At 50.2% G+C, this 22,529-nt stretch overlaps 1 long non-coding RNA gene across 1 annotated transcript in view; it reads right to left on the reverse strand.

The window, feature by feature from the left end:
- The window catches only part of LOC138265783 (uncharacterized), a 112,305-nt gene extending 90,747 nt beyond the window's left edge, over positions 1 to 21,558 (reverse strand). Inside the window, exon 1 of the long non-coding RNA XR_011199419.1 lies at positions 21,480 to 21,558. This is a non-coding gene — a long non-coding RNA (uncharacterized lncRNA). The remainder of the gene's footprint in view (positions 1 to 21,479) is intronic.
- Positions 21,559 to 22,529: the final 971 nt, after the last annotated feature.

Below are 22,529 nucleotides of genomic sequence, written 5' to 3' on the forward strand. Positions count from 1 at the left end.
CCTTTCCTGCTTATCACAAATAGTATTTACATGCATTTTCATTACAAAGATATCACAATACGTTTTTTAATTGTATTTTTGTGATACAGCAGTGGCTTTTTGTTTTAGTCTAACAATATTGCATAGCGATCACTGTGAAAGTCTTCCCTTTTAAGATGCCACCCGATTCAGTGTCAAGGGGAAGGATTTCCAATGCTTTGTCCTTCCTCTGTATCATTAGTTGTTTTGCGTAAGCGCATGCCCAGAAGCGAGCATTTTCCTGTCTTTGCCTATGCTGCTTCAGAAGTACAACTTCACCGCCCTCCTTTTACGAACCAATCATTGCTGTAACCAAGGACACAATTTTTTTTTATATTGTATTTTATTAACGTAGAGGGCTAGATTGAACAGGTACGACAAATATAATGAAAATTTAGCAGCAACAGGATGGTTCAGGTATCACTGATGGGGAAATCTGCAGTCCGGAATTTAAATCCCCGGCAATTAAGGCAGACTCAACGTTCGATGTCAGTGAGGGATATTCAAATTTTAACTTAGTGATTTCAGGCACTGTGCACAGCTGACAAGAGTGTCCCTCCAGTCTTGTGGGCTACAAGCTTTTTCAGGGCAAAGATAAAATTTCTTTTTTGTCAGGTTCGTGGAAATCTTTGGCTGCTTGTATCTTGTCAAAATATGGAAACCTTGTGGTTCAGTGGGGCCCTTTTATTGTGATTTGGTATTAGTATAGTACTCAATTTGAAAATCACTGTGGCATCCCAGCACTTTAGTCGCAGGATTATTCTGAATTTTATGGCAAGATCGGGGGCTCCTATTATGCTTATCTTTTCTTGTTTAATTCAATAGCAGCAGTCAAGACAGAAAAAAACATAACTCCCACAAGGCAAACGAATGTGGCCAATGGGAAGAAACATGTAGTCCATATGACCTGCACCAATCACGGGCCAGAATACCCCTAAATACTTATCTTGACTGTGAGAAGCCCTCTTTTCTTGCTGCTCACAGTCAAAATAAGTGTATTTGAGGAATTTGTTTCATTATTTTTTATGTTTGTGTATTCTACTGTGTATTTGTACGTGCGCTGCCCTCCTCGCTGCTTATTCTTCATGTACTTGCTCCCAGGCGGCTTGTAGCCGCACTCCTTATCGCGCTTCCCCCTCGCGCACACCTCACCACCTAGAACCTTTGACATTTCTCTCACCGCAGTCACCATTTCCAGACAACGGTTGGGAGAAACGCTGAGTTCCTTTGCCGGTTCTTTTGCGGTTTATCTTTCCACTTTGTTTCCTCTCCGTTTTATTACCTGCAGACCACACATGTCAACGGAAGGTTTCCTTTCGCTTGTTTGCCTTTCCTCTTGCTGTGCCCTCCCCTTTTCTCCTCCCACAGGTGGAGCTAGGCTTGTTTTTCCTCCGGCTGAGGAAAATTAACCCTTTCCCAGCCAGATATTTTTGATTATACAGTTTGCCTTCTGTTTTTTCATGGAAATGGATAGTTCTCTTATTTCTAGGGCCATAAATGAGGAGGAGGAAATTATGAAGGAACATTTAAGTGATTTTATTCAAAGTTCGGGTGAACAGGCTGTTTTTGCCTCAATAAATAAACTTTCAAAAAAAATTGAAAATTCAGTTTTAAGCTTGGTGTCTAAGATGATTTTGGTCCAGTCTGCGGGGGATAGCAGAAGATGCCCATTATCTAAAAACCTTCCCAAAGTGGCGTTATTGGTTGGTGAGGCATCCTCACAAAAGGCAGAGGATGCAGCTCCTCATAGGCCTCCCTTGCGGGAGGGGTCTTTAAAAGACATCAAATCGTCTCTCAAATGTACAAAGAAATCCAAGCACATTTCTTCTCCTATTGTTATATCAAATGTTATGGACACGGATGATGACATCCAAGATGCTGACTCAGATGCAGAAAAATCTGATTACAATAACGGGACATTTGTCTTCCCCCTCCTACTAAAAATTTGGAACTTTCTGCACAAGAGGCTTCAAAACCTCTAACAATTACTGACACGGAAGGGGTCCCTATGTTTGACCCAAATGATATACACCATCCACACTCTATGGAATGTTTCCCTGCAGAACACGTTGGGGAATATGTCGCTTCCCCTGGATAAACAAACTAGGGCAAAACTATGCTCCGAGTGCGCTCGTCCTTCCCTGCACTCAAAGATTACTACTACTCCCTCCATTGATCCTTCCCTTCTTACATTTTTTACCAAGTTTGGTAAGGATCCCCACAAGGGTGTGGATAAGATGGTCAACATGCCAGGACAAACTTTTGGACTTGTGGATCCGTTGACTCGCATTTTTGATTTGGCAGAGGCAGCTCATTTGGAAGATACTTCCATTAACCCAGTGGATATGTCTCTATGGGTTCAACGTGCCATATGTCTTTTGAGGAATGTCAACGGTGCGATCACGCACAAGCGCAGGAAAAGCCTTCTTCTCAATCTTGACTCCAAACTTGTAAATCTGGATGTTTGGGATACTAGCATCATGGCGGAAGGTCTCCTTTTTGGGGATTCCTTTATAAGGGAACTCAGCAAATATGTAGCAACTTTTGCTTCATTGGACAAAGCCCAACAATCCCTTAAAAAGATGTTTGCCAGTCGGATTTTTGCCAGAGCCGACAGAGGCAGGAACTGCTTTGCCGGCCACTCATTCAACAACCATGGTTTCCAGGGTGCATACAATTCCTCGTACCAAGAATACAGACCGCAGTTCTACCCACAGAGAGGCCGTGGTTTCTGCAACAAGAGCAACAGAGGTTCTAGATACTCATCCCAACCCGGTAAGTCACCCTTCTGGCCTTCCTTCTGTAAGAGGTCGTCTTGTATTATTTCGACCAAAATGGCAGTCGATCACTGTGGATCCATGTGTTCTAAGCCCGGTACTAGGTTATGCTATCAAACTTTACTCAAAGCCAGTTCAGTTGGTACTTCCTCACCCTCCCCAGTTCTCTGTGGATATGAAAAACCTAATTTCTACAGAAATCCAGTCTCTTCTTCAAAAACAAGCAACTATCCCTTGTCATCTCTACCCTTCGAGTTTCATCAGTTTGGTTTTTCGAGTTCAAAAGAAAAATAAGAAGATGCGCCCAGTTATCAACTTGAAATATTTCAATAATTTCATCGTTTATCGCCATTTCAAAAGGGAGACCAAATTGCATCTCTGGGATTCTCTCCTTCACTGCGACTGGATGGTTCATATGGACCTTCAGGATGCATATATTGCCGTTCCCATGCATCCAGACTCCAGGAAATATTTGCAATTCCAATGGCTAAACCAGACTTTTTATTTCTCCTCTCTTTCTTTCAGTCTTTCCTCTGCACCAGGGTGTTTCACAAAGCTCATGAAGACAGTTGTAGCCTTTGTCAAAGCTCAAGGGGTCAGGTTAATAATTTACCTGGACGATATCCTCATCATGAGCAAAAACCTTTCTTCTCTTCGATCGCATGTCCAGCTAGCTTGTTCTCTTCTATCAGATCCTGGTTTTCTCATCAGCTACGAAAATACTTCTCTAGTTCCAGTTCAACAAATAGAGTTTCTAGGTTTTCTCGTAGACTCCATCTCTGCTACTCTTCATCTTCCGTCAGCAAAAGTAAAATCCATTAAATCAGAGATTCATCAAACTTTGTGCAAATCACTCATATCCATAAGAACCTTAGCAAAGATAGTAGGCCTCCTTTCTTCTTAAATTCAGGCCATTTTTCCAGACATAGGTGGTCATTCTGACCTCGGCGGTAAAAGGTGCCTACCGCCGGTCAGAAATCCTCCATAATTCCGCCGCGGTCGCGGTAATCCGCCACGGTCATTCTGACCCGCAGCAGCCAAACCTCCGAAAATCCGACAGCCACAACAGACCGCCAGACCAGCGGTCGGCGGAAAAGTGGAGGTGACCAAACCTCCACCGTCACGCCAACAGAAATACGCCCATGCCATTACGACCCACGAATCCACGCGGCGGTCTTTCAAACGCGGTTTTCCATTGGCGGTACACACCGCCGCGGTCAGAATACACACAAACGAACAAAACTCAGCCACATTGGACGATTTGAATTCCACACACCTGATACACATACACACACCACTCCCACACACACAATACAATATAAAACACACACCCACATCACCCACAAACCCCTTCGACCAAAATCCAAAAAGAAGCACTGAGAGACACAGCAGCGATCACAGAACACCATCACACAGAGGCACACTACACCATCACCCACACAATATCCACACACAAAACAACACACACCACCACACTCAACACACTTAACTACACATACTCCACCCCACACATCATACACACCACTCCATGGCACCCCAAAGACACCCCCGCTTCTCAGACGAAGAACTCAGGGTCATGGTGGAGGAAATCGTTCGGGTAGAGCCTCAGCTCTTCGGCACACAGGTCCAATACACCAGCATTGCCCGGAGGACGGAGCTATGGCAGAGGATTGTCGACAGGGTCAACGCTGTGGGACAGCACCCCAGAAATCGGGAAGACATCAGGAAGCGATGGAACGACCTACGGGGGAAGGTGCGTTCCATGGTATCCAGGCACAACATCGCCGTGCAGAAGACTGGCGGAGGACCCCCACCTCAACCCCCACAATTTACAACATGGGAGGAGGAAGTCTTGAACATCCTGCATCCTGACGGCCTCGCAGGAGTCGGCGGAGGAATGGATTCTGGTAAGTTGAAGCTTCAATACTGCTTCCCCCCCACCTGCATGCCAAATCATACCCCAACCCTCACCCCCATCCTCGAACCCCACCCTCACCCCCACCCCATCCTCACCCCCACCCTCACCCCCACCACCATCCTCACCCCACCACCATCCTCACCCCCACCCCCAGCACACCTATTCCCTGCCAATGTCTCACCATCACAACCCACACATCCCAAAACCTAGGCCTGCATGCGTCCACTAAGCATGGACACCCATCACCAAAGCATGCCCAATGCATATACACATCCCCCCCACAAGCCACCCTCACCAAAGCCCCCACACACGAATGCCAGCACTTGGGGACACGGGAACCCACAGATACACCCATATGGCACACATTGAAACTATAACCATACCTCTATACCCCTGCAGGACCCGACAGCCAACACACCGCCACGGAGGGCCCAGAATTCTCCACACCCCCCACCCAAGAGGCCATCAGCGATGACAGCAGCTCTGTCGACCTGGACACTGATGACCAGCCCGGACCATCGGGGACCTCTGGACAGTCGGTTCCCCTCAGACAGCCACAGGCCACTACAGACCCAAACCCCTCTGGGAACACCAGCACAGCTCCCACCCAGCGGGCCCATGCCTCTGTCTCCAGGGCGCGTCAATCAGCGGTGTGTCTACCACTACAGGGCACCCAGGATAACCCACCACCCCAACAACAACAGAGACCTGGGGGCAGTGGTAGTGGGCACACCGGCCAGGGGGCAGAGGCCCAGGGAAACAGGGGAACTGGGAGGGCAGCTGTGCGACAGGGGGGGGACGGGCCCAGGGAACCCACTCTCCACGAGGCCCTCACCACCATCATGGGAGCATACAACCGCTCCCAGGAGACGATGGCGACGGTACTGGCCAGGTTCCAGGAGATCCAGGTACTGCAGGAGGAACACTATCGGGGGTACAGGGAGGACATCAGAGCCCTCACCTCCACCCTGGTTACCATGGTAGGGCTGCTGCAGGAACTCATCAACACCAGGACGGACACTCAACAACAACAAAGGGCCCCTGCCACTAGCCTGGACCAAGAACAGCCAACCACCTCCGCCGGCGCTAGTGGACAGGAGGCCCCCGCACAACAGCAGCCCACCAGACCCCCACCTCCTGCAGGAGAAGAACCACCCCGCAAGAGGGCCCTGAGATCTCGCAAGAAGACAGAGTAGGATGTCAAGACCCCCGCCAGCAAAGGATACCACCTGATGTCATCCCACTGTCCCACATTGTCACCCTGTCCATCCTTGAACTGCCCATGCTCCATCTCTCCACAGGCCTATGGACAATGCACCTGTGTGACTGTTACTCTGGACCCTGCCATGGACATTCCTTCACCATAGCCCCCACCCACTTGAAACCACCCATCCCATTTTGAGCACTGAAATAAACACCTATTTTGCACAAAACTATCTGGAGTCTGGCTGTGATTTCAAAATATTGTAATTGACATGACAGTGCAAATATGTCCTTGTACATAGTGAAGTCAACAAACCGCTGCCACAAAGCTGTAGTCCATGGGGAAACGAAGCACAGGACTCGTAGTGGGGACCCCAGATCTGAAATAGGGAGGGAAAAGCCACAACTCAGTCATCATACACTGGGGCAAATAGACAGGCAGCAGAGATGCAGGAGAGTAGTTTACATTTACTAAATTATGTTTGAATTGTTACCTGTGTCCTATTGGAAGTACTGTGCAATGATTCTGTCCCTGTTGTCTGTTTCAGCCCCGTCGTCTTCCTCCTCGTCACTCTCCACAGGTTCCACAGCTGCCACAACACCACCGTCTCGACCATCCTCCTGCAGGAAAGGCACCTGGCGGCGCAAAGCCAGGTTGTGAAGCATGCAGCAGGCCACGATGATGTGACACACCTTCTTAGGTGAGTACATTAGGGATCCACCTGTCATATGCAGGCACCGAAACCTGGCCTTTAGGAGGCCGAAGGTGCGTTCGATCACCCTCCTAGTACGCCCATGGGCCTCATTGTACCGTTCCTCTGCCCTGGTCCGGGGATTCCTTACTGGGGTCAGTAGCCACGACAGGTTGGGGTACCCAGAGTCCCCCAATAGCCATACACGGTGTCTCTCTAGCTGTTCCATCACGTAAGGGATGCTGCTATTCCTTAGGATGTAGGCGTCATGCACTGACCCAGGGAACTTGGCATTGACATGGGAGATGTACTGGTCAGCCAAACACACCACCTGGATGTTCATAGAATGGTAACTTTTCCTGTTCCTGTACACCTGCTCACTTCCTTGGGGGGGAACCAAAGCCACATGGGTCCCATCAATGGCACCAATGACCTTGGGAATATGTCCAAGGGCATAGAAATCACCCTTCACTGTAGCCAATTCGCCCACCTCAGGGAAAAGGATGTAGCTCCTCATGTATTTCATCAGGGCAGACAACACTCTGGATAACACCTTCGAAAACATGGGCTGAGACATCCCAGAAGCAATTCCCACTGTTGTCTGAAATGACCCACTTGCCAAGAAATGGAGTACTGACAGGACCTGCACCAGAGGGGGAATCCCTGTGGGTTGGCGGATGGGGGACATCAGGTCGGGCTCCAGCTGGGCACACAGTTCATGTATAGTGGCACGGTCAAGCCGGTAGGTCAGGATAATGTGGCGTGCTTCCATTGTCGACAGGTCCACCAGCGGTCTGTACACGGGAGGATTCCTCCTTCTCCTCGCCAAACCCAGCGGACGGTGCCTAGGAAGGACAACATGGAGCACACAGTCAAGCAACCCACAGGTACGTACTCACAGCTTGCCCAGTAAACGATTCTCTATGCAGTGAATGGCGTGTATGAGTGGCTATGCAAGGCCTAGGCCTGTGTGACGCAGTTGAAATTGAGCCATGTGGACAATCGAAATGGCGGCTGCCTGACCTGTGAAGTGTGACAATGGGATGTGAGGTCAATGCGCTGGTGTGGCACACCGTGGCGGTAGGCGGTCGAAGACCGCGGCGCGAAGCCGCATTGGATAACATTGAAGCCTATGGGTATCAGGAGCCAATGGGAAGTGCGCCGGCGGTGGCGGTACGCCCCGCCGCGGTACGCACCGCCGCGGGCGTGACCGCCATTTTCTATCTACTTATTCACTCGCGACTTGAACTTTCACAGGAGAGGACCTATACTGCAAGTGTTGCTGTGACCTCGGTCTGGAAGGGACAATGGCTCATGTGTCTGGAGAAAGGGCCCCTGCCTTCACTGGAGAAGAGTTGGAGAAACTTGTGGATGGGGTCCTCCCCCAGTATGCGCTACTCTACGGTCCTCCAGACCAACAAGTGAGTTTAATTCAATATGGATTTGGGGCCACTGGCTGGCCTGGGGGCCTGGCGGGGGGCATGTTGGGCCTGGCGGGGGGCATGGCGGGGATGGGGGGCATGTTGGGCCTGGCGGGGGGCCTGGCGGGGATGGGGGGCATGTTGGGCCTGGCGGGGGCATGGCGGGGGGCCTGGCGGGGATGGGGGGCATGTTGGGCCTGGCGGGGGGCATGGCGGGGGGCCTGGCGGGGATGGGGGGCATGTTGGGCCTGGCGGGGGGGCATGGCGGGGGGCCTGGCGGGGATGGGGGGCATGTGGGCCTGGCTGGGGCATGGCGGGGATGGGGGGCATGTTGGGCCTGGCGGGGGGCATGGCGGGGGGCCTGGCGGGGATGGGGGGCATGTTGGGCCTGGCGGGGGGCCTGGCGGGGGGCATGGCGGGGGGCCTGGCGGGGATGGGGGGCGTTGGGCCACTGGCAACGAAAATGCAGACAAACTTGAACGTGGTATTTCTCCCTCCCTGTACGTGTCACATAGGTCCGCGCCCATGAGAAGATCGGGATTTGGCGTGCCATCGCCAAGGAAGTCCGGACCCTGGGGGTCCACCATCGACAGGGCACCCACTGCCGCAAGAGGTGGGAGGACATCCGCCGCGGGACCAAGAAGACCGCCGAGTCTGTGCTGGGGATGGCCTCCCAACGTAGGCGGGGTGCCTGCCGTCAACTGACCCCCATGATGTTCCGGATCCTGGCGGTGGCCTACCCTGATTTGGATGGGCGCGTGAGGGCAGCACAGCAGACACAAGGGGGTGAGTACAAGCATAATCTACTCTGTTGTCGCGCAGTGGAGGTGTCTGGGTGGGGGAGGAGGGCTGTGGGTCCCCCTGGGCCAGGGCGATATCTGTAGGCTGGGCACCCCCGTAAGCCCCTGTGTCCCCAGCCACCACCCTCAGTAGTGTGCCAGTACAGCCATCCCTGGGCCGTGTCATCCATGGGTGCAGTTGTCAACTCTAGGCGTGTAGGGCATGTTCCACGGAATGCGTAGCGGACCCCAAGTGCGCAACTTAGTGCAGGGGGCATCTGTGTCTGTCATGTCCGCTAACTGTACCGGTGATCCATGTACTCAAAATCTCTTTATTTCTCTCTCCCCCCCCCCTTTTTGTTTGTCTTTCTGTGCTTGTGTGCATCAGCATCATCAGGCGGAGGAGAAGTGGCATCGGGGCAGGAGGGAGCTGCATCTCACATGGCCCAGGAGGGCCATGCCACAGAGTCTGACTGGACCAGTGAGACGGAGGGCGAGGGGAGCTCCACAACGGGGACGACTGGACCCTGCAGCGACACGGACACGTCCTCGGAAGGGAGCTCCCTTGCGGGGGGGCAACATCCGTGCCCCCCGCCATTACAGGTACAGCCGCCACCCAGCGCACCATCTCCGCCCTCCCAGCAGCCCCTCAGCGTTCGCCCCGTGCCCGCTCTGCCAGGAAGCCGGGCATCTCCTTCGCCCCAGGCACCTCAGGCCCTGCACCTGTTACCCCCGCTGCCCTCAGTGAGGAGGTCATTGACCTCCTCCGAACGCTCATTGTTGGGCAGACTACCCTTTTGAATGCCATCCAGGGGGTGGAGAGGGAGGTTCATCGCAGCAATGCGTACCTGGAGGGCATTCATTCGGGTCAGGCTGCCCATCAACGATCGTTCCAGGCTCTGGCCTCAGCACTGACGGCAGCCATTGTCCCTGTCTCCTGCCTCCCTCTACTAACTCCCTCCTCCCAGTCTCCTGTTCCTCTGCCTGTCCCACCCACACCATCAGACCAGCCTGCACACACCTCAACACCCAAGAGCAGCTCATCCAAACATAAGCACCACAGATCACGCAGACATTCACACAAGCAACATTCCGATGCAGACATGCCAACAGTCACTTCCACCTCTGTGACCCCCACCTCCTCGTCTCCCTCCTCCCTCCCTGTGACGTCTACACTCACACCTTCATTCACCTCACTATCAGCCAGTGTTTCCATCACCAGCATACCCTCCACTACAGTCCGCACACGTGCAGTCACCACCCCCACTGCCATTTACACGTCCCCTGTGTCCTCTCCCACTGTGTCTGTCACCCCCTCTTCCACACCACACAAACGCAGCCACCCACCTACCCAACAGCCATCCACCTCACGACAGCCTATCCCTCCTGCACCCAAAGACAGCAAACGTCACTCACCTACAACCACATCCTCTCCCTCCACTCCCATTCCCACTGTACCTATCACTCTCCATTGTCCCAAGAAAATCTATCTCTCTACTGCTACCTTCTTTCCTGACCCTGAGCCCCCCCCTCCTTCTCGTCGGGGTAAAAAGAGCACCTCAGCCACCACCAGCCCTGCAGCCCCCTTGCCAAGGGTGCAGGGGTATTGGAGCCCACCAGCCCGCATGTCTGGATCTTCGCCCAGCAGCAAGGGGACAGGCAGCCCACCCCCTGGGAAGAGGAGCAGAAGGCGGAAGGGCCGCCGCAGGAGCCCAGGTTCTATATCCCCCCAGGACACTAGCCAGCCACCGTCAACAGCCACAGCTCCAAAGGGAGGAAAGGGCCACAGACTCCCGACTAAGGAGGGCAAGGGCAGCAAGGCGGAGAAGTCAGGCAGCAGGCCTGCTGCCCATGGAGGACCCGTCACAGCTGCCCAGGAGGAGCCCACAACCCCCATAGCCGCTGCCCAGGGAGGAACCGTCACAGCTGCCCAGGAGGAGCCCACAACCCCCATAGCCGCTGCCCAGGGAGGAACCGTCACAGCTGCCCAGGGAGAGCCCACCACCCCCATAGCCGCTGCCCAGGGATGACCCAGCCCAGCTGGCCAGGAGGGCCCCACCACCCACAGCCCAGGTGGGCATTGAAGGAGCACCATCCCCGCTGCCCAGGAGGGCACCACCAGGCAATGAGCAGTTGGCCATAGAATGGCCGCCGTCTCCAGCACCACTCCGCTGGGGACCGCCGTCTCAAGAACCGCTGAACTGGGCCCTTCAAGGCAAGAACCGCTGAACTGGGCCCCGCCGTCTCCAGCACCGCTCCGCTGGGGACCGCCGTCTCAAGAACCGCTGAACTGGGCCCTTCAAGGCAAGAACCGCTGAACTGGGCCCTTCAAGGCAAGAACCGCTGAACTGGGCCCCGCCGTCTCCAGCACCGCTCCGCTGGGGACCGTCGTCTCAAGAACTGCTGAACTGGGCCCTTCAAGGCAAGAACCGCTGAACTGGGCCCTTCAAGGCAAGAACCGCTGAACTGGGCCCTTCAAGGCAAGAACCGCTGAACTGGGCCCTTCAAGGCAAGAACCGCTGAACGGGCCCCGCCGTCTCCAGCACCGCTCCGCTGGGGACCGCCGTCTCAAGAACCGCTGAACTGGGCCCTTCAAGGCAAGAACCGCTGAACTGGGCCCTTCAAGGCAAGAACCGCTGAACTGGGCCCTTCAAGGCAAGAACCGCTGAACTGGGCCCTTCAAGGCAAGAACCGCTGAACTGGGCCCCGCCGTCTCCAGCACCGCTCCGCTGGGGACCGCCGTCTCAAGAACCGCTGAACTGGGCCCTTCAAGGCAAGAACCGCTGAACTGGGCCCTTCAAGGCAAGAACCGCTGAACTGGGCCCCGCCGTCTCCAGCACCGCTCCGCTGGGGACCGCCGTCTCAAGAACCGCTGAACTGGGCCCTTCAAGGCAAGAACCGCTGAACTGGGCCCTTCCAGGCAAGAACCGCTGGCCCTTTGGCAGACGTGGCAGGGCAGGATCTGTCTCGGGCAGGGCTGCAGGATGTCCTCTGGCCAACATGCCTCCTCCAGTGGCAGTGGAGTCTGTTATGGACTGTTTGGACTGTGGCTTTGCACTCCCCAGGATGGCCCAGTGGGCAGGCCACCCACTGTATGGACTGTATGGACTGTGGCTTTGCTCTCCCCAGGATGGCCCAGTGGGCAGGCCACCCACTGTATGGACTGTATGGACTGTGGCTTTGCACTCCCCAGGATGGCCCAGTGGGCAGGCCACCCACTGTATGGACTGTATGGACTGTGGCTTTGCTCTCCCCAGGATGGCCCAGTGGGCAGGCCACCCACTGTATGGACTGTATGGACTGTGGCTTTGCACTCCCCAGGATGGCCCAGTGGGCAGGCCACCCACTGTATGGACTGTATGGACTGTGGCTTTGCACTCCCCAGGATGGCCCAGTGGGCAGGCCACCCACTGTATGGACTGTATGGACTGTGGCTTTGCTCTCCCCAGGATGGCCCAGTGGGCAGGCCACCCACTGTATGGACTGTATGGACTGTGGCTTTGCACTCCCCAGGATGGCCCAGTGGGCAGGCCACCCACTGTATGGACTGTATGGACTGTGGCTTTGCACTCCCCAGGATGGCCCAGTGGGCAGGCCACCCACTGTATGGACTGTATGGACTGTGGCTTTGCTCTCCCCAGGATGGCCCAGTGGGCAGGCCACCCACTGTATGGACTGTATGGACTGTGGCTTTGCACTCCCCAGGATGGCCCAGTGGGCAGGCCATCCACTGTATGGACTGTATGGACTGTGGCTTTGCACTCCCCAGGATGGGCCAGTGGTCATGGAGTCCCCTCGTGGATCTGGCGTTGTGTACTCAAGTGGCTGAGGTGCCCCCCCTTCCCTTCCCCCTGAGGTGCCTGTCCTTTTTGCTTTCTGATGCCCCTGCAGTGTTCTCTCCGTGGAGTTCTTGTCGTGGGACTGGGCCTTGCCCCTTTGCTCAGGACCCCTGTGGTCCACGGACAGTGGTTGGACTACATATAGTAGATGTATATATTTTGTACATAGTTTATTTATTTATTTGGATTACTGCTGTCCATTTTTCAATATATCTGCCCGTTTAAGATCTCTTCTTTTGGTCTTTGCATTATTTCGGAGGGGGGGGTTTGTGGGTTGTGACAGTGATCTGTGGGAATGCATTGATGTGTGTGTTGTAGTGGGTGTGGGTGGGTGGGTGTGTGCCGGTAATCTTTTCCCTCCCCTGTGTCGTAGGTGCAGTACTCACCGATGTCTTCCGCGCCGCCGGGCGTGCTCCTGGTACAGGAGCAGGTATAGGAGTGCGGGGATGACCTGTAACTCGGGTTCCATACTGCCGGAATCTCGCGTGGAGTATGTGGAGGTGAGCGTTTTCCCGTTCGTAGTCTGTTTCCGCCGTGTTTTTATCGGCGGTGCTCCCGCCCCGGAAAAGGTGGCGGATTGGTGGGTCGTGATAGGGTGGGCAGTACATTGTCTGCCGCCTGGCTGTTGGCGGTGACCGCCGCGCTGTTTGTTTGTTCCGCCGTGGCGGTCGGAGTGTTAATGCGGCGGGCTGTGTTGGCGGTTCCCGCCAGGGTCAGAATTGCATATTTTGGACCGCCGGCCTGTTGGCGGGCTGGCCGCCGCTTTATCACCGACCGCCAGGGTCAGAATGACCCCCATAGTATGTTGTTCAGTTCTTCTCAGGATGGAAAACATATCAGCGGTCCGTTATATCAATCATTTAGGAGGCACAAAATCCAAACCTTTAGAGGAATTAGTGAAAGGGTTTTGGGAATTTTGCCTCCTAAAAAGGATTTTGGTTCATGCAGAGTACCTGACGGGCAATCTAAATACTGTAGAAGATTGGCATTCTCGATATCTTCAGGATTCAAGCAATTGGAGACTTCATCCCAAGATTTTCAAGGCTATTTTTCAGAAATGGGGTCCCATCCAGATAGATCTATTTGCGTCTAGTCTCAACGCTCAACTGCCCCACTTCTTCAGTTAGCATCCAGATCCCTTAGCGTTAGCCTTCGATGCCCTCTCTCAGGATTGATCAACTTCTCTTGACTATGCTTTTCCACCATTTATCATGATAAGCAGACTTTTGGCTCAGGTAAGACATCAACAGGCAGTGGTGGTTCTCATAGCCCCCTTTTGGCAAACCCAAGTGTGGTTCCCTTCCCTTCTAGAGATGTCAATAGACTTCCCTTTTCTACTCCCGTCCTTTCCAGGCCTTCTCTCCAATCCCCTCGACCTTCTTCACAACTTGATTCTAGAGAATCTTCTTACCCTCTCATCGTGGAAAATATCATGGATTCCCAACCAATCCCTTCTATTTCGGCAGAAGCTTCAAACTTCATTGAATACTCTTGGGCTCCAGGTACAAAGAAAGCGTACAGAGCAGCATGGTCCTTATGGCATAGCTGGTGCATGGGAAAACTTATTGATTCCCTTTCAGCTGATGTAAATTTTATTGTTAATTTCCTTGCGGCGGAAGCTAGCAAAGGTAAGACTTATCGTACTATCAATTTGTACAGGTCAGCCATTTCTTCTTCTCACCTTTACATCAATGGAAAACCGGTGGGGGAACATCCTCTGGTCTGTCGTCTGTTAAAGGGAGTCACATTTTCTAATCCTTCTCTACCAAATTACAGTTGCCATGTTGCTTTAAACGTCTTTCAGATGTTAGAGCCCTTGCTATCACTGCTCGCCATTTTACCCCATCAGGTGTCTTATTTCATGTTCATAGACGTACTAAGACTAATCTGTCATCAGGTTTTTTATCCCTATTTTCCTGACCATCCCAAACTATGTGTAGGTCAATGTCTTATCACATACAAACAAAAGACAGCCGATTTGAGATCTTCCTCAGCTTCCCAACTCCTTATTTCTTTTAAGAAACCATTTAAGCCTGTTTCCTCCCCTACCCTTGCTCGTTGGGTTAGGTGGGTTATGTCCTTGGCAGGTGTTGACGCCTCCTCCTTCGGGGCCCATTCTTCCAGGGGTGCTATGGCTTCCAAAGCCTTTTGGGCTGGTTCCCGACTCAAGGACATTCTCAAATCGCTTGACTGGTCTAATGCTAATGTGTTCAAAGTGTTTTATTGTAAACCAGTACAACATACCTCTTTAACTGTGATTAATTTTAAACAAGCATAATAGGAGCCTCCGGTCTTGCCATAAAATGTAGATTTTCCTAGTAAGTTATGCAGGAAAGTCTTAATTTTATTAAAGTCACGGAGGCGAGTAGTATCCTCAACATTTATTGATCTTTTGTTTCTTTTCCCTCCCTAACAGCATCATCAACTCCTTCACAAGCTTCCTCCTAAGCACCTCCTTCCGATTCGTCACCAGTTCAGCTGTCTGGCAGCTCCAGCTCTTCAGTGCTACCATCTGCAGCCAGACGTCCTTGTTTTCTCCAAATCCAAGTCTCCGTTTGTGAACTTTTTACAAGACCTGTTAGCTGTAGTTATGGAAATTTACATTTTTTGCTCTATTTTACCTTTGTTTATGACTTTCTAACCCTCGCTCAAGAAAAGAGGGCTGTTCATAGTCAAGATGAGTATTTAGGGGTATTCTAGCCCATGACTGGTGCAGGTCATATGGATTACATGTTTCTTCCCATTGGCCACGTTCGTTTGCCTTTTGGGTGTTGTAGTTTTTTTTGTCTTGCCTGCTGCTATTGAATTAAACAAGAAAAGATAAGCATAATACTCGCCTCTGTGTCTTTAATAAAATTAAGACTTACCTTCATAACTTACTAGGAAAATCTACATTGTTGTGAGGTTTTTTTTTTTTCTAGATTTGACTTTGATTCGATTTGTGTAGATGTTATCAGCAGTGTGAATGGTAGCGTCACAACAGAGTGATGCCGGTCAGCCCACATGCCCATTGACTGGTGGGATGTGTGTTAGGCAGCTGGTGGAGTCATGCGTTGTTGGGCACTATAACAACATATTCGTTGCATGTCTGAGCTGTGTTGTATGTTCAGATTTGTATCTTAAAGTGTGGTGTGCAGCATGTCTTAGATTGGCTTTGCTTTAACAATTGGTGTTGGTGGCGAATACAGTCTGATTCACTTCCCCATGCACTGTAATTTTCACACATAGTTTTCCAAATAAATTAATCTCTGAAATACCAGGAAATGCAAATAGTGTGGGCAGTTGGGTCTGTGAATTCACAAATATCAGTGGTAATGTCTGGTGGAAGGTTTCTGCCTCACAAATATTTTGTTTTTTTAACCAGACATCAAATTGCTGCTGGCCTTTCTATCATAAATATAATGGTTTTGTGCTACTTCATTTTAATATTTTTTAATGTTCTGATCCATCTCGGATGGATAAATAAATAAAAATGGCATCAAAGTTGCATGCATGAGTCATAATTTCTGCACTTTCCTACAAATTGGTGCAGCTTACCTTTTTTTGGTCTTTTGTTTATGCTGTACAACATCAGCATTTTTTGCAATACTGTACAGCATAAACAAAAGACAAAGGCGTGGCCTATAGGCTTTGCCAATGCTTGCCTTTCTTTATCAACACTCCATAGGAGTGCATGCGACTTGTTGCTCCTTTCTTTGTGTGCTTTTTCCCTTCTCAGATACCCCCTGCACTCTTAATATTGCTCTCTCACCCAAGCTCACCTATTTTCCCCACCACTTTCCGATTGCATTTCTTTTGTTTTTTACATTTTATTTTTCAAATCATTTCCTGCCAGCACCTCTGCTGCCGTTGGTGCTTTGCAGCAGTGAGTTGCTGGCCCACACCTGCTCCTCAGTTGCTCCTCTATCCGGTGCATTTATTTTCAAATACAATATTTATTTCGTTTTCTTTTTTAAAGGGCACATCAGTTGCATTTTGCAACCAGACTGTTCGTTTCTCTGTTGTGTGCTTTCATACATATATGTTTTTTACTTTACCGGTTTAAGATAGATGTCTGCCATCTTGGAAGAGTAAACTAAATATTTCAAAAAATTGCAGCTGCATCATAATGGATACATGCACGTGCATGGTGACACATCCTTAAGTTTGTGTCATCTTTACTTATGCTGTTCTGCAACTGCAAAATGGGATTTTTTTATTTGTGCTGATTCAAAACAACATTGTGAACAAGCATTGGTAAAGCCATTATGTCTCGCCTTTACAAGAAATATTGGCTTTGGCAATGTGTTTTTGCCATGTTGTACACCAGTGTGGCTATTGTTCAGGGTGGCTAAAAGTTAGTGGTGTGGAGTGTCCTAGAGTGGAGTATGGGGAGTAGAGTGTCGTAGACTGAATTTGTTGGAGCAGAGTGTCGTAGAGTGAGGTAGGAGTGTTGTGGAGTAGAGTTGAGTACAGTTCAGTGGTTCAGTAGCAGAGAGTGTTATAAAGTGCAGCATCATACAGTGAAGTGTGGTAGAATGCAGAGTCAGAGTGGAATGGAGTAGAGTGGAGTGGCATGGAGTAGAGTGGAGTAGGGTGGAATAGGGTGGAATGGGTTGGAGTGGATTGAGGCAGTGGGGTGAATTGGATTGGGGTAGATTGTGGTCTATTGGATTGGGGTAGAGAGGGCTGAATTGAGTGGAGTGGGCTAGATTGGAGTGGGTGGACTGGAGGGATGAATTGGATTGGAGTGGGATAGATTGAAATGGGTAGAGGTGGATTGGAATGAGGTGGATTGAAGTTGGGTGGATTGGAGTGTGGTGGATTAGATTAGTTTGGGGAAGTGGATTGGATTAGAGTGATAGGAGTGGGGTTGGGTGGATTGGATTGGGGTGGGTGGGGTGGATTGAATTAGAGTAGGGTGATTTGGAGTGGGATGAGTTAGAGTGAACTGGAGTGGGGTAGATTAGACTGGACTGGAGTGGGGTGGATTGGACTGGACTGGATTGGATTGAATTGGAGTGGCCGGGTTTGGTATGGAGTAAGGTGGACTGGACTGTAGTGTGTTAGATTGGATTTTAGTGGGTTGGATTTGAGTAGGTTGGATTGGAGTGGGGTGGATCGGAGAGTGGTGGGGTGGATGAAATGGAGGGAGGTGGATTGGACTGCAGTGGAGTGGGGTGAATTGGAGTGGGATGGACTGGATGGATCGGATTAGATAGGAGTCGGCTTGGATTGAAATGGGTTTTTTTGGATTTTGCCGGGTGGACTGGAGTGGGGTGGGCTGGATTGGATTGGATTGGGGTGGAATGGAGTGGGGTGGATTGGAGTGGGGTGGGGTGGATTTCATTGAGGTGGGGTGGAGTGGATTGAAATGGATTGAGTGGGGTGGATTGGACTTGGGTGGAATGCATTAAGGTAAGGTGGATTGGATTGGCGTGGGTTGTATTGGAGTGGTATGCAGTGGAGTGAGGTGAATTGAGATAGAGGGGTAGATTGGATTGAGTGGGGTGGATTGGGTTGAGTGGGGTGGACTGAAGTGGGGTAGATTGGATTGGAGTGGGTTGGGTTGGATTTGAGTGAGTTGGATTGGATTGGTGTGGGTTTCATTGGATGGGGTGGGGTGACTTGATTGGAGAGGAAGTTTAAGGTGGTTTGGAGAGGGGCTGATTGGACTGGAGTAAGGTGGATTAATGTGGAATGCATTGGAGTGGGATGGACTGGAGGTGTGTGGGTTTATTGGGTTGGAGTAGGGTGGTTTGGAATGGAGTGGGGTGGGAAGGACTGGAGTGGGGTGGGGTGGGATGGATTGGAATGGGTTGGATTGGAGTATGGTGGATTGGATTTGGGTGGGGTGGAATGACTGGAGTGGGGTGGGATGGACTGGAATGGGTTGGATCAGACTAGAGTAGGGTGGATTGAACTGGAGTAGAGTGGATTGGACTGGAGTGGGGAGGACTGGACTCAAGTGGATTTGGGTGGATTGGATTGTAGTGGGTTGTATTGGATTGGGGTCAGGTAGATTGGATTGGAGTGGGGTAGGTTGGACTGGGCTGTGCTGGGGTGGATTGGATTGGAGTGGGGTGGACTGGATTAGTGTGGGGTGCACTGGATTGTAGCAGGTTGCGTTGTGGTGGATTGGAGTGTGGTGAATTGGGATTGAGTGGTGTGAATTGGATTAGGATGAGGGGAGATGGATTGGTTTGGAGTGGGGCAGACTGTTGGACTGCAGTGGGTTGTTTGGGATTGGAGTGGGGCAGGGTGGAGTGGTTCAGGTTGGAGTGGGGCAGGGTTTTTTTTAAATTAAAGTGGGGCAGATTGAAGTGAGGTGGACTGGAGTGGGCAAATTGTTTTGGATTGAGGTGAAGCAGATTGCAGTGGGGCAGACTGTTTTGGAGTGGAGCTGATTGTTCTGGATTGGAGTAGGGCAAATTGTTTTGGATTGGAGTGTGGCACATTTATTTGGATTGGAGTGGGACAGATTGTTTTGAATTGGAGAGGTCCAATTGTTTTTGAGTGGTGCAGACTGTTTTGGATTAGAGTGGAGCGAATTGGAGTGGGGCAGATTAGAGTGTAGTGGGTGGGAGGATTGGAGTGGGGTGGGTTAGGTTGGATTGGGGTGAGGGTTTGGATTGGTATGGGGACGATTGGTATGTGGTAAAGTGGAGTGGATGGGGTGGATTATAGTGGGGTGGATTGGAGTGGGGTTAATTGAGGTGTATTGCACGATTATGTGTTAAAGCATCATTTCATAAGTAACAAATAATAAAGAAGCAATGTTGCATTGCAATATTTCAAAGAAGATAATCGGCATCTTTTGAGAAGCACGCCTACGAGCAAAAAGAAAAGAAAACATGAGTGGAAAGTGAGAAAAGACGACTTGGCAAAATAAAAGAAAGTGAGCTATAAAAAAGAAAACTTTGCAAGTTTAATTGTCCTGCTGGGCACGTTTTTGGCAGTCACAAGCCTTTTGTTTTCAGGGCACTAGAAGTTAAAACGAACAAAATAGTACTTTGCTCACGTCAGAAGCAGTGGACGGGCACTGATTAAGTTGAATCAATCAGTGCTTTGTCCCTGTGCCACAGAGAGGATTGGACATGATGCCAGGCCTAAAGTTGATGATTTGTGAAGATGTAAAGAAGAGTGTCACACAAGCCAACAAATTGAGAACGACAGGTGGGCTCCGAGCTCTTTACTGTACACAACAGTCTCACATGTGTGACGCATTCGCTAGTGCATGCTCTTGCAGGTGCGACCCTAAAAAGGATTGACACAGCAAAATGTCACAGCACTGAAAGACGTGACCTACTGGCTTTGCCATTGATTGTTATGTTTTTGTGAGGTCAGAGAAAGGCACAGTTCGCCCCTTTGCCACTATATTGTAAAATACATTTTGGTATGCCTTTCCTTCACCACAGGCAGGATTATCTTTTTGAAACTTGCTCCTGTTCCCAGTGAGTGGCAGGATAGCTTATATGCGCCCCCTCACTGTACCCTTACAGGAGGAACCCTTGAGGTTTCACTAGCCACTGGTGCAGGGTCCTATTTTTTCGGCAACGCAGCCCCACTGCTGTTCCTTATCTCGAACCAGAATATGTTTCTTCTTGGGGACTATTTCACAAGATTTTGCTAAATATCTTGTGGGGTAAAAAAATGGAAGTTGTTTCTCAGTGAAAGCCTGAAAATTTTAGGATAACGTCTTTTCATGATGTCCTGAACAGAGGTCTTTGTCGTGTGTAAATTGCCCCTTAAGTTTTATTTTGTGCGCAATAAAATGGAATGCAGTGTAACAAGTCTGCCCGGAGCATTAGGCCCAGGGTACATGCCTTACCAGGAAATTCCCTTCTGAGAAAGGGCTCACATAAAAAGACTCTAAAGAATAAATGTAAAGTACACGTTAAATCTCTTCCTCAAAATCTGTGATTTACAAATTTTTAAAACACACGCACGTCTGGGTTTTCTGCTATGTTTGTATTTGTTAGTGCTGAGTCACACTGCTAAAGGATTAGCAAAATTACAGGAATTTAAAAGTTAATTGTAATACCCCTGTCGATCTTCGATAAAGGATCCATTAAGGTGGCTCATGCCAGGGTCATGTAAGAACTGTTTTATTGGATAGATGCAGTTTTGAAATTACTGACATTTAAAAAGTTTGCATTTCTTTAACAAAAGCAAACAGTACCCAATAATAGCCGCCTATTAACTACAGGTCAGCACATTCTTCCAAATTAGCAGTAGACAACTTAACCTACAACAAAAAAACACTCAACTCCCATCAAAAGGGACTAGCATGTAAATAAGGGCCAAAAAATATCCCGGAAAAGTTGTACTCCACAAAAGAAGCACTCTCTTCTCAGTTACCACCAACACAGCACTTCCAAATATCTCAACCCCAACACAAATATACAGACATAACATAATCGCTTTCTACATAGCCCCAGAGAAATAAAGCCCCACTAAAAAATCCAAACAAATCAAGCACAACTAAAACAGAAGTAAATACACGTTTCCAAGATTAACTCACCCAGTAACATGAGTAACAACTGAAACAACAGCTGGCAACACAATTACAAAGAAACTGGCTTCAACAACTATGTTCCTATGAAAGTATTCACTTACCATTCAAACTCCCATCTAAAGAGCACAGATTGCCCAAATAACTTCAAAGCAGGTCTAGGATCCTCAACTCCGCTAAAGCAGTATAAAACAACATATACAACAACAAAACATCCCCAGACAGCTCAGCCTATGATAAGATTCTCCAAAACGTGTTCTTAAACTTTTGGCACTCATTGCGGGCATATTTACAGCATGCCTAGAGCTTTCTATGCTTTTTTTGCCATTTTGACTCACCAGGCAAGCAGCATGGAAGGGACCGTCACCTATTGGGAGGGCCCCAACCAAATATGCTCAGCTCGTTGCGCCAAGAGTTCGGGCAGTGGGGGAAGGGTGGGGCGCATTGCGCCCCGGCCTCCCTCACTGAGCGGCATCTGATTGGTGGCGGCGGCTGCGCGGCCCGGAAGCACTTGAGTGCTTCAGGTGCGCGCGTGCTAATGACACGCACAGTGCTCCTCCCTGTTAAAAGGAGTGGGCAGCGAGCAGGCCTTTTGAATGCCACTCGGCGCCCGGTTACAGCACTGCTCAGGATGATGAAGCAAACCAATCCCATATGGAGATACTAACCCTGGGGCCTTAAAGCCAGAGGTTTGGGGAAGTGTGACACACTAAGCAGTGACAATCTCATTCGCAGTCATTGATGTTTGATATTTGAGATGCGCAGGACCTGATTTAGTCAGTGGCAGGAATTTTAATGTATTAGCGGACTGTGTTAAGGCGAGGCATCTTGACAATGTACATACAGTGTAAATAATGTAGGGTTACTGCATAAAGTTTTGTTGATGATTTTTTTTTTATTAAATAAAATACGGCTGGAAGTTAACGACTCCCAACTTAAACGAGTTGTTGTTATTAAAGGTGAAGTATTGCCATGCTGGGTGTGACTTGGTCTAAGAAGTGGGGGGGTCTTATGAAGGCGAATGGGAAAGGTTTTTTCCAGGTGACAGGCTTTGGCGATGCCAGCACATATGTGAATGCTTAAAATGGCCTCTGCTTTCTTGGGTCAGATTCAAAAGTGGAAGGGAGTCAAGACTGAAAGTGTGCCTTGTTGTCCGATGCCCCGAATTATGTTCTGCTCAAGTGCTTCTTTAAGACTGGGTGTGAGTTTTGCAATCCTATGTCAAAGGTTTGCCTGAATCTGTGTGTGCATGTACTGTCTAGGACAGGCAATGCTATTGGCTCCATTGCAGTGGGTGTCTATAGGGGGTAGAATATAGTTCTTGAGGGTTTTATTAGGTGTGTGAAGCATGGGTGACATTGTGTCTAACTGGTATGCCAGAAGGACAG

Source organism: Pleurodeles waltl, chromosome 11 (genome assembly GCF_031143425.1).
Source record: "Pleurodeles waltl isolate 20211129_DDA chromosome 11, aPleWal1.hap1.20221129, whole genome shotgun sequence".
NCBI lineage: Eukaryota > Metazoa > Chordata > Amphibia > Caudata > Salamandridae > Pleurodeles > Pleurodeles waltl.